The 12,743-nt window shown below is 34.1% G+C and overlaps 1 pseudogene; it reads right to left on the bottom strand.

Moving 5' to 3' along the window:
* LOC101013783 overlaps positions 1 to 12,541 on the bottom strand; it is an 88,460-nt pseudogene extending 75,919 nt beyond the window's left edge.
* Between the last annotated feature and the right edge of the window lie 202 nt (positions 12,542 to 12,743).

The following is a 12,743-nucleotide window of genomic DNA, read 5'->3' as shown; positions in this document are numbered from 1 at the left end:
TTTGTTCAGAAATAATTTTAAGCAGAAGCTTGAAGGATAAACAACCAGCTATGAAAGGAGCAAAAGAGAGAAAAACCTCCCAGACAGAAGATATTGCATGTGCCAAGGTCCTGAGTTGGGAAAAAGCTTGGCATATACATTGGAGGGACAGAATGGAAGCTAGTTTTTAAGTAAGAGTAAAATGGGAGAAAAGTGGGACACAGTAAGGTAGGAGGGCTAGATATAGACAAATCCATTCTAGGAATTAAGGATGTGATTTGGGAGTGAAGAGAGGGCATGGGCAGATTTAGGCAGGTAAATGATTTGAACATATTTAAGTTTTTGTTGTTGTTGTTGTTGTTTCGTTTTTGAGACGGAGTCTTGTTCTGTTCCCATACTGGAGTGCAGTGGCGCAATCTTGGCTCACTGCAACCTCTGCCTCCCGGGTTCAAGTAATTCCCGCTGCCTCAGCTCTCGAATAGAGCTGGGATTACAGGCACACGCCACCAAGCCTAGCTAATTTTTTTTTTTTTTTTTGTATTTTTAGTAGACACTGGGTTTCACCATGTTGCCCAGATGCTTCTCGAACTCCTGACATTAGGCAATCCGCTCGCCTCGGCCTCCCAACGTGCTAGGGTTACAGGTGTGAGTGATCGCACCCGGCCAGATTTAAGTTTTTAAAAGGTTATTCTGAAACAATGTGGGGAATACACTGGAGGAAACAGGGAAGCACCATATAAAGGTTACTGTTATACTCTAGGTGAGCAGCATTGGAGAATTGTATGGGAACACAAGAGGAGAGACAGACAGTAATAGAGTCAAGAAATTTAAAGAATAATAAAGCTTGCTGATGGATTTGAGGTAAGAGTTATGAAAAGCAAGTACAATGATTAACAATAACTGCAAACTGGCTATATGGCAATGCCATTTACTGAGATGCAGAAAAATATATGTTTGTAGTGCTAGAGATTTTTTAATATATTTTGACAGGTGTTGATACATCTAAGTGGAAATACCCAATAAGAAGTTGGTTCAGATGGTGTTTAAAATCCTGGGATTAAGACCATCTAAGAAGAGAACAGAGATAGGAAAGAAGGTATATGCCTTAACCCAGCAGGATAACAACATTTAATTACCATAAGGAAGAAAAAGGAACTTATGAGAAAGAAACACAACTAAAAGCCTGAGATGAAAAAGGAAAATGGGAAAAATGTAATGTCATGGGAATTAAAATATTATAGAGAGTTGAGGAGTGGAGCGCTAACTTAATCATATGCAGCTAATGTAGTATGATGGTAGAAATGTATCTCTGTGAGTTGAGAACAAGTATAGTGTGCAGTAGGTGCAATTTTATACAAATGGCATAAGGAAAAACTGAGTTGAAAATTAATGCAAGTTTTGGACACAACCATGATATCCTTTTGTAGGTGAACGATTAAACAGTGGTACATCTATACAATGAAACATTATTTAGTGGATATAAAATGCTGAAAACAAATGAGCTAGCAATCCATAAAAAAATATGGAGGAAAAGCAAGTTCATTTTACTAAGTGGTAGAAACCAATCTTAAGAAGTTACATACTGTTTGATTGCAACTATATGAAATTCTGGAAAAGGCAAAAGTATGGGGAAAGTAAAAAGATCAATGGTTTCCGTGGTCTAAGGACAGAGCACAGAGGATGTTAGCTTAATCAACATATTCTGTATACAGTGATGAATCATGTCATTATAAATTTGTACAAACCCATAGAACAAACAACATTAAGAGTAAACCCTAATGCAAATTATGAATTCTGGGTGATAATGATGTGTCAAAGTGGGTTCATCAATTGTAACAAACGTACTACTCTGGTGGGGGAAATTGATAATGGCAGAGTCTATGCGTATGTGGGTGCACAAGGTATATGGGAATTTTTTTTTATTTTTATTTTTTTTATTTTATTTTATTTATTTTTTTTTAAAGACAGAGTCTCACTCTGTTCCCCAGGCTGGAGTGCAATGGTATGATCTCAGCGCACTGCAGCCTCTGCCTCCTGGTTTCAAGAGATTCTCACGCTTCAGCCTCCAGAGTTGGCATTACAGGCGCCCACCATCACGCCTGGTTAATTTTTGTGTTTAGTAGAGACTGGGTTTCACTATGTTGGCCAGGCTGGTCTTGAACTCCTTACCTCAGGTGGTCTGTCCACCTTGGCCTCCCAAAGTGCTAGAATTACAGGCATGAGCCATTGAGATCAGCCACTATATGGGAAATTTCTATACTTCAGCTCAAATGTGATGCAAATCTAAAACTACTCTAGAAAATGAAGTCTATTAAAAATGCAAGCTTAGCAAGTAGAGAAAAATGGATATAGTATTTCTTGGAATTTGTTTTTTATAGAGAATGGAAAAATGAGAGTGTAATTTAAGCATTATGAGAGTTAGAATGAAATATAGGAGAACATGTTGATTAAATATTAGAAAATTTCATAATGGAAGAAATGCAAGGGAGATCACATGCTTTGAAAAATTACAGAGGAAAAGAATTACTAGCCAATTTGCAAGAACTGGCTTTTGAAAACAGGTAACTTTTTTCTCTATTAATAATTTTATTTTTTATCTTAAAGGTCTTCCTAGAAAACTGATGGTTTGGTTTAGCTGTCATAGCCTGCTCCTAGGCTGTGACGTCACTCAGTTGCTACTGAGCAACCTGACCTTTTTCAGGGTATGATAGTTTGGAGCGAAACCATCTTTACACTTAAGCTTTTTTCATAGGTCCCTCCTCATCCACGGGAGCACGAATCTTTGGGTTGCAGCATAAGTTTTCTTATTCACCAACCACCTTATGTTCAGACTTACATTGTCCTTTATGTAGAGAGGACATTGTCCTCTACACATTATAGAGGAGCTATATTGTACTTTAGGTATACAGTGAATTACTATAAGAATGTTTTTCTTTGTGAATTCCCCAAAAAATCTGATCCGCAACATACTGGCCCATGATATGCTTACAATGTACTTTCATGTTGAATTCTTCACTTTGAGAAATGTAACCAGGGAATAATTTGATTTTGTGAGGGATGGAAAAGAATCCATGGAAGCCAAAATACTTTATTTCCTGTGGTAGTTTTGGCAAGTCCTGCATCCAAATAGCACATGAAAGTCCCAGAATTAACTATCAGAGCTTCCATACTATGTTCAACTGTGAGAGTATCCACGTAACCTTCATTGACCTTATTGTGCAAAACCTTCAAAAAACCCATGGGCCAAAAGGAGGTTAGAATAGCATGCTGCTGTATACTTTGTCAGACAGTCCTTATTGTTTAGTTTGGAAGAATATAAACTGTGCAGTCTCTCACCCCTCCTTCTACACAGACATATGCAATCTAACAAACAATATCTCTTTTGGTAATGTAAATTATCATCTCCAATTTTGGTGTGTTTTACAATCTTATCCTGGACTACTCAGGGCTTCTAAGCATAAATCAGTTTTACTCTCTTCTCTTCCCTTCGATTTCTTGGTACTTCTTGAAATAGCCATATTCTTCACAAATTTAATAAAACATGCCCTGCCAAACAGAGAGCCACATCTGGCTCTGCACAACACTTATAACAAATATCTTATAACAAAAGGACTAAAGAAAACTGGTAAGCATATGGTCAGAATTGGAGATTTGTTGATAATAAAATGAGAGTGGTGCCTTCTGATGATTTCTTTTCTAAATTTTTCCATTTGGATTACAAGACAAAAATGGATCTACTAGTGGGAAGAGCCTCAAGTGATCGTCTATGAGGATTAGCTCAGAAATTGTTTAGGGTGAATATTTACCACCTTAAGCCCCAAATTTCAGAGACATGACAATTTTGGGGTGAAATAAACTGTGAAAGATAAAGGATTTTAACGTAAGTGGGGAAAAAAGCAGTACTGTAAAAATTGAATTATAGTTAACTATATATATAGAGAGAGAAATATTTAGGCGGAAGCATATGATGTCTGAAACTTTTAAATGCACCAATAAAAAAAGATGCCTTGACTGAGATTAGAGTGCTTCATTCATAAGTGATAAAACAAGTAGAAGACAATGGTAATTAGCGAATGTAGGAGATGGATATGCCAGTGTTTACAAAACTCTTTAAATTTTTCCATGTATTTGTAATATTTTATAGTAAAATGTTGGGAAAACAAAGCAAATGTATAGGCTAATTAAGAGATGTATTTAGGCAAAGTTTCAGATTTCTTATGCTGAGATACATTTTACCCTTGCCCCAGTGACTGTCACTGGTTTAACTCCATCTCTGTAACCTGAAAAATTTAATAATTCTCCAAATCAATTTTTAAAAAAATTTAGATATGTAAAGCACTATATAAAAAGGAGATTTAGATTTTCTTGATCAATAAAGTAACATACATTGATTGATGAACTGCTGGGCATATACAGTCAATCTGATTGGATTTGGCTGTTACTTGGAAGAAAAGGCAACTGTCCACATGTCTCCACTCTGAGACAAAGTTGGAGATTTGTCCAGTATTGGAAAGGATATGTTTACTAGATAGTGATGCCTACAGAACGGTGGAAATATAAGGCTCTAACTTAGAACTTTGCAGGCTAATTCAGAGGCAACATTATGAGTTTACTACACTGTGTCTTTGTTTCCATTTATAAGAAAAATTCTTTTTTGCAACCCTATTATTTCTACCTCTTATCTGCAAAAGAGTCCCCTAACCTGTCTTTTCAGAAAAAATAAGAATTACCATGTCCTTTTATATTAAACAAGTGATTTGTGTTCTTTGTAGAAAAAATGAGAAAATAAAGAGAAGTAAAAATAAAGTATAATCTCAATAACAGAGCCCATCATTTTTCATATTTAACTATATTTTTCCATGTTTTAGTGTATAGATTCCAAATACATTATAAAGTCATTACTAATTTATTATATTTTCTCTTAGTTTAATAGAAAGAGAGAAAATGCAAGAATCGAATGGAGATAGAGGCTAAAATTATGTATTGGCAGAAGAAATTTATTTAGCTTCAATTAAGCAATAATTTTGACAATGCTGGTCTTCTCCAAAGTACAAGTCTGAAGTGCTTATCTAAAATTCGAGATATAATTATCAATTTTGCAATAAGTTTACTTGCTGGGAATTGATTCCCTTTATATAACATATAAATAAATAGTTTGACTTTTATATATTAATACTTTTATAATCTTTCGGATAGATATAATGAAAGCAAATGATGACCTTTCTACAGCTACTTCAATTAAAGTGTCTTGCAGATATATCTTTTTGTTACTTGTCCAGTTATTTTTCTACTACAAAATCCTTCTAGATAAATTGTTAGACTAAAGATAGTGCATATTTATAAAAATATCCTTTAAAAATAGTTGTTCAAATTTAACTTAGACTAACAATGAATATTAGTTTGTATAACCTCACCTTCAAGCAATACTAAGTACTATCCTTTTAATTTCTGACCTGAAAGACAACATTCCTTCAAACTTTTGAATATTTTTACTTGTATTTATATGTTTTTTATTTCAGAACTCAGTGCAAAACACCAATTTAGTAATATTTCTTAGTGCATGGCACACTATCTTCCTTCACCCATGAAAATTTCTTCATTCACGTTTTAAAATTTAAATTTAAATAAAGTAATCTGCCCTCTCTTTCCTTTTTCTTTGCTTTCACTAATACACCTTTCTAATTAGACAACTCTTCTAATATGTTTATTTTGTATTCTTTATTTATTGTTTTGTGCTTTTTGTGTGTGCTTATAATGTTTTTTATTTTTTTTGTCTTAGCCATATGTTTTTATGACCTGTCATCATTTCTGTCTGTTTTTGTTATTGCTTCTTCTAACCACTGTGCTCCACAGTGAAATTCCATCACATTTTACTCACACAGTTTTTTGGTATTTGAACCAAGGTTATGTCCAAAACCCATCACTTCAAATAATTTTCCTCAGAGACACATGCCCAGGAGAAGATATAGAGACTTCTAAGCTGGAAACGGTCGCAGCATCCACATTCCCTCAGTGTGGGATGAGGAATCCAAAATCCACTTCCTGCCGATGAGATCTCTGCCATTCTCGTGTTGATAATAAGGCAGAAGAGTGAAGTGCTTTCTCGTATGACAATTCAAGACATTATTAGAGGTCAAAATGAGTTCATGTAAGAAAATCCTTGAAAGAGTGCCCTAGCCCATAATAAGTGCTTAATAAATTAACTATTATTATTAATATTTTGCTTCATTGCAATAAACAATTAAAAATACAAACAGAAAAACCTTTTCCAAATAGATACAATAAATTAAACATGGCTCTATCCCTTCTTATTCTCAACATAAATGATTTTGCATAAGTCAGCGTATCCTGTTGATTGAGGTTTCACATTTTGAATATTTCATATTATCTTATCTTGCTTTAAATTGCTCATTAAGGTCTTTTTGACATTATTACCAGACTCAAATAAGCTTTACATCTGCATTTGAAACACTGGCTTTAATGCCATAGTCTCTTATTTAGAGTAATCTTCCTTCATTTCTTGACACTGAGAAAGACCAAATTAATATATTGGAAAAACGTCCAACTAGAAACAGATTTAGAAATATGTAAGTTGTTCTAATAGAATATCATAGTACTTATAATTATTTATAATACAATAATAAAGTACTTAAGGTTATCTTTTTCTGTGAAATTTAAGATGATAGTTCATATGTTTTATTTGATCAAACCAGGAAATATTATTATGAACATATCATTGTTATAATTAAATTTAATATTATGAGAGATACTGCAAAATATGGTAACATATCCCATTAAAGAAAGTTTTCCTTCTTTTCATATTTTTCAAATCTCAAATTTTTAGTTTTAATGAGTTGTGTTTTACATATGCAGTCATATATATATATATATATATATATATGACACACACAAGAAACTGATACATACCTGTGTATTTATTTAATATAATATGAGATATTAAATCTTGGTTAATAATGCAACAAAAGGTGTCATATTAGTGAATACAGTCCAGGTTAAATCAGCAGTTTAAGAAAACAAGCTTATTTCTAACTCACACTAGATGTCTCATGTGGGTGTGTGGGCTTTGCTCACAGCCATCATTCCATAAGCCAGCCTGATTTCAGTTCCATCATTAAATGGTGTTTCCCATCCCATGCATTGTGTCTTCTATCCACATCCCTTAAAGAAAAATGGAATCATCCCCAGTATTCCAGAATGTGACTGTATTTGAAAAAAGCATGGTTGTAGATATAACTAGAATAGATGAGGTCATACAATAGCAGTATGGGCACCGAATCCAATATGACTGGTGTTCAAAGAAGACAGCCATGTGAAGACATCCAGGTGGAATGCCATGTGAAGACAAGAGAGTAACATTAAATACTCCAAGCCTATGTGTCAAAGATTGCCAGCAAACCACCAGAAACTACAAAGAAGAAAGTGAATCCTTCCTTTTTTAAATTTCATACAAATGTCAATGTATGAGTGATATGGTTTGTCTCTGTGTCCCCACCCAAATCTCATCTTGAATTGTAATCTCCACCTGTGGAGGGAGGGATCAGTTGGGATGTGATTGGATCATGGAGGTGATTTCCCCCATGCTATTCTTGTGAGAGTGAGAGAGCTCTTACAAGATCTGATGGTTTTAAAGTGGCGGTTTCCCCTGCATGCTCTCTCTCTCTCTCGGTTCTCTCTCTCTCTCTCTCTCTCGGTTCTCTCTCTGTCTCTCTCTCTCTCTCTCAGTTCTCTCTCTCTCTCTCACTCTCTCGGTTCTCTCTCTCTTTCTCTCGGTTCTCTCTCTCTCTCTCTCGGTTCTCTCTCTCTCTCTCTGTCTCTCCTGCTGCCTTGTGAAGAAGGTATTTGCTTCTCCCTTACCTTATGCCATGATTGTAAGTTTATTTTTCTGAGGTCTCCTCAGGCATGTGGAACTGAGTCAATTCAACCTCTTTCCTTTATAAATTACCCAGTCTCAGGTAGTATCTTTAGAGCAGTGTGAGAACAGACAAATATGACAAATATCTAGAATAATCCTTTCATCTGGAAGAAAACTGGGATTTTAGAGGTTTTTATACTATGTTAGGTACCTAAGCTGGAATTGCATTTTATAGACCATTCTAAGTTACGCTACATCACAAAAGAAATGTCCATGAGATTCAAAGAGAAGTAGAGCAGCAGCCATAATTCTCTGATGGTTGGTGCAGGGCAGGCTTTCTGGCCTCTCACGTGTGGTATGTTTAACTTTCTAATTCACCTCATGGGTGTGGGGTAGCAGTTCTCCTGTCAGAGCAGGGGCTTATGGAGTTCAGGTATCAGTGGAGTTTTGAGACTGGTCCATTCTACAGTGGGCCCAGTGTGTCCTTGAGCCACCCTCAATAATCCACTGGTTATAGCCCCATTCCGGAAGGCAAACTTAGAATAGACATACCTAGCAATTGGAATAATAAGAAGTTAGCACATTTGCTGAACTAAATATTAAAAGAATGAATGGTATATTTAAACATAAATAATTAGTTAAAATATTAATGAAACATATATGCCAAAAATATGAAGGCATAAATAAATCTAATAAAAATATAAAAGTTGTGGTACATTTACACCATGGAATACTATGCAGCCATAAAAAGAATGAGATCATGTCCTTTGCATGGACATGGATGGAGCTGGAGGCCATTATCCTTAGCAAACTAACACAGGAACAGAACAGAAAACTGAACACCTCATGTTCTCACTAATAAGTGGGAGCTAAACAATGAGAACACATAGACACACAGAGGGAAACAACACACACTGTGCCTTTTTGGAGGGTAGAGGGTGGGAGGAGGGAGAGGATCAGTAAAACCAACTAATGGATACCAGGCTTAATACCTGAGTGATGAAATAATCTGTAAAACGAACCCCCATGACACAAGTTTACCTATGCAACATACCTGCACGTGTACCACTGAACTTAAAATATAAGTTAAAAAAAGGTATATAAACATTTTCCACTGATAAAGTAGTATTTTAATAATTGTTAAATAGAAAGTGGAGATGGATATTTATGAATTATAAAAATCAATATTGCACTTATCAGTTTTCAATTTTCCCTCAACCCAATAAGAAAAATAGTTGGTTCTGAAGTTTATATGGAAATGCAAAGGGCCAAGATACTTTCTAAGATGTACAAGGTGAAAGATTTTCTTGAAAGAAAGCAAACATTGATAAAGTCAAAATAATTGAGAAAATGTGATATTGCTACAGGATATAGAAATAAACTAATATAAGAGAATGGGGATTCTAGATACAAATCTGTAAATACATGATCACTTAAAGAGAAATATGGCATCAGTTTGTAGGAAATATGGCTTTTAAATCAATGTATTATTACCCTTACTTATCCATATATGATAAAAGATAATTTGATCCATAATGTAAAATAATATAGCAGAATATTTTATAACTTTAGTGGAGGGAATGATTTATTAATACATAAAAATGCACTAATATTAAAGCCATAATAAAGGTAAGTATTGAGAAATTTGAAAACAATAGAATAAAAGTTTTGTTCTTAACAAAAGACACGGTTATACCTCTTAATACAAATTCATGAGCCAAGCCCCAGAATGGGAAATCAGGTTGATAACACTTGATAAAACGGGAAGTACTTGTATTCTGAATACACAGAGAACTACTATAGGTATATGAGGCAGTGCAGTTTACTACTAAAATAATAATAATAATAATAATAATAAGAAGAAGAAGAAGAAGAAGAAGAAGAAGAAGACTTAACAGTCAGTTCCTAAAACTAAATCTGTATATCCAAGAAACATATGGAAAGTCCTCAACACCTAGTTAGAAAATGCAGATTAAAAGCACATTGTTACTACAGTGTGCTTTTAAAAACCACATAGTAAACAACAGATACACTAAAACATAAGAATCATAATAATACTAAGCGTAAGTGGCAAAGTGGAGTAAAGAAAATGCTCATAAAGTTACTGGAAGAAATTCAAATTGACACAAACACTTTGGAAAAAATATTCACGGTATCTCATATATTTGAATAAACATACCGCCTTACCCAGTAAACTTCACCCCTAGGTATATACCCTGTGGAAATGTATGCTTATGTTTACAAAATAATTGCAAAATTTTCATAGCATCATTAACTGAAATGGTGCTAAACTGGAAGAAAGCTTAATGCCAATAAAGAGCAGAATAGATAAATATATATAATATATTTACAATATGTAATACTATATACTAACGAAAATCAATGGATATTCCCTAAACATTGTATTATATTAAGTGACAAAAGCCCTATGCAACACTTTACATGTTATGATTTCTTCTATAAGTTTCAAAAATGAGTAAAAATATTTAAAAAATTAAGCATGCATGATTAGATAATACAACTTTAACGAAAAAAATAAAAATGTGTTTCATCATTTAATTTAATGCTGTTAACAAGTTCAGTGATGTGAAGGTCATGAATTGAACAACAGCTCTATTGAAGTCAAGATAAGTGTGGATCTGAACAGGAAAGGGCCGAGTGTGGAGTGTCTCTAGAGAGTGGGAGTACCAAGGTCTGATGTAAGTTGGTTTGAGAACAGGATTTGAAGAAACAACATATTTTAAATGAAAATGCTCCTGGATAAATATATTTGAAAATTACTTGTATTCTTTCATATCAAATCCAGCCCTTGTATTGTTTTTTCAGAACATTCTTAGTGTATGACCAGGGCAGAGGGTATCAGATACATTCTCCTATATTCTGGAAAAATGAGAGAAAAGATTCACTGTTGCAGAATCGGTCTAAGGTACAAGTGTCCCCTCTCTGGGACAGATACTGCTGCCATTCTTCCGATCACAAGAAGGAAACTTCAGACACCAAAGAGGCACTAGTCAAATAATTAAACAGGAGGATTTTTTTTTCTAAAACATATAAAATTATATGAGTTTAAGTTTTCTTAGTTTCTTTTTTCTTCTAGTAGTTCTAATAGTTTAAAAGTTGTGTATCTTACTTATATTCCAGTAGTTACTCATAAAACATTACCTAACATACTAAAATTGTTATTTCCTATTAATTACGGAGCATTTTATTGAGATTTTCTTTCTCTCTACAGATGCTTTGGTATTCTTGTCATCGACATTTTTAAATCATCTGGAATTTGACTGCATATTCTCATTTGAAAATACAATTTTTGAAATCAATGTTTATTTAAAAATATATGTTACTAACTTTTTTGAGTTTCTTAGGGAGAAGTTCTCTGTATGGTAAATATCTTAGAGTTTCTTAGAGAGAAGTTCTTTGCATGTTAAATATTCTGAGTCCTTCTATGTCTGGACATTTCTTTTACTGTCATTCTTGAGTGACCTTTAACTGAGTTGAGAATTCTTGGTTCAGCACTTTGAAGCCACTGATCCTTTCTCTTCCTATATCCAGGGATGCTATCAAACCAATGGTCAGTGAGTCTTTTTTCCTTTGGAGGTCAACTGCTTTATTTTTCCCTAATAATGGCAGTTTCTGAGTGTTCTCTTTTTTGTCTTAGAAATTTATTATATATCTCTCTATTCAATTGTGTGAATTTTTTATCTATTATTTTCTCAAATATGATCTCTTTTTTTAAATCTTCCTCTACCCATCTTCCTATTAAAAATGAAGATCCTTTGACTCTTGCCTACTATGTGTTCATTCTGCTTATATGTTTCTCTTCTCTTTATCCTTTGCATCAGGTATTTTGAGACATTTCTCCCTCTTGACACTGAAGCTTACAGTTTCCAGTCCACCAAAACTTTTCTTTATATTTTAAACTGGCTTTGCATTGTCTTTTTGACACTGTTTTCTATCAATCCCAACATTTGTTAATGGGGATAAACTGCCTCCTGTGTCAAATCTGCTGTCTTAAATCCAGCCCCATTGCTTTTTTCTTCTGTCTCTCATTCTATCAAGATATAACTGGAGTTGAACGGAAACATAGAAAAAATAAAATAACATGGCTTTATTGTTAAAATACAATATGTTGTAAACTTTATTTTACTTGTAGCATTATTCAGTAAATGACTGTTACTGCAGCATGCCAGACCCTGGTTTAGGCATTTAGGATATACTAGTGAACAAATGAGGAAAAAAGAAAATGTCCTTGCCCACCTTAGGTCATTCCAATGTCTTTTCTAGTATTTTGCTAACACAGTTCCTGTGATAGCAAATTATTTAAATAATCTGGAGGCTGTACAATAAAACATATAACAATTGCTCATTTTTACATACTTATTGATCAACAGTATTTGCTGAATAGTCACATATAAGTCACTGTGCAATTTTTTTGTGTGTGGAACTATAGAGATCCTCAAAGAAAAGTAAGAGATCTCATGAAAAACTCAAACCTTAATACATCTTAAAACTTTGGTAAAAAAATTAACAGATACTTTCAACCTACCTTTGGATATTTCTAGAACTATTTCCTGTCTGTGACTCTTACCCAATACTCTCCGGATCTCTGTTTTCATGTATTCTTCTAATGGTGCCATCACCAGGAGCCTGTTTTTCGTGGGCCAGAGCCCTCGTCCTGATTTCTACCATCTGGGATTTGTTGCTTGCGTGCTTCCAGCCCACTGCAATTTATATCATCTACTCTAAACTCTGTGTCAGCATTCTGATTTTGCAAATTATTAACTATCTAATGTGATAAACTAATCTGCACTGATGGGATAGGGTTACAAGGAGCAACTACTGAATGATTCCTAACATTGACTTTCTAGATTAGACACCCTTATCTTTTATA

The sequence above is a fragment of the Papio anubis genome, chromosome 6, assembly GCF_008728515.1.
Source record: "Papio anubis isolate 15944 chromosome 6, Panubis1.0, whole genome shotgun sequence".
NCBI classification, from domain to species: domain Eukaryota; kingdom Metazoa; phylum Chordata; class Mammalia; order Primates; family Cercopithecidae; genus Papio; species Papio anubis.
Note: the sequence above shows the minus strand (reverse complement) of the source record. Positions and strands in the feature narration are given on the sequence as shown.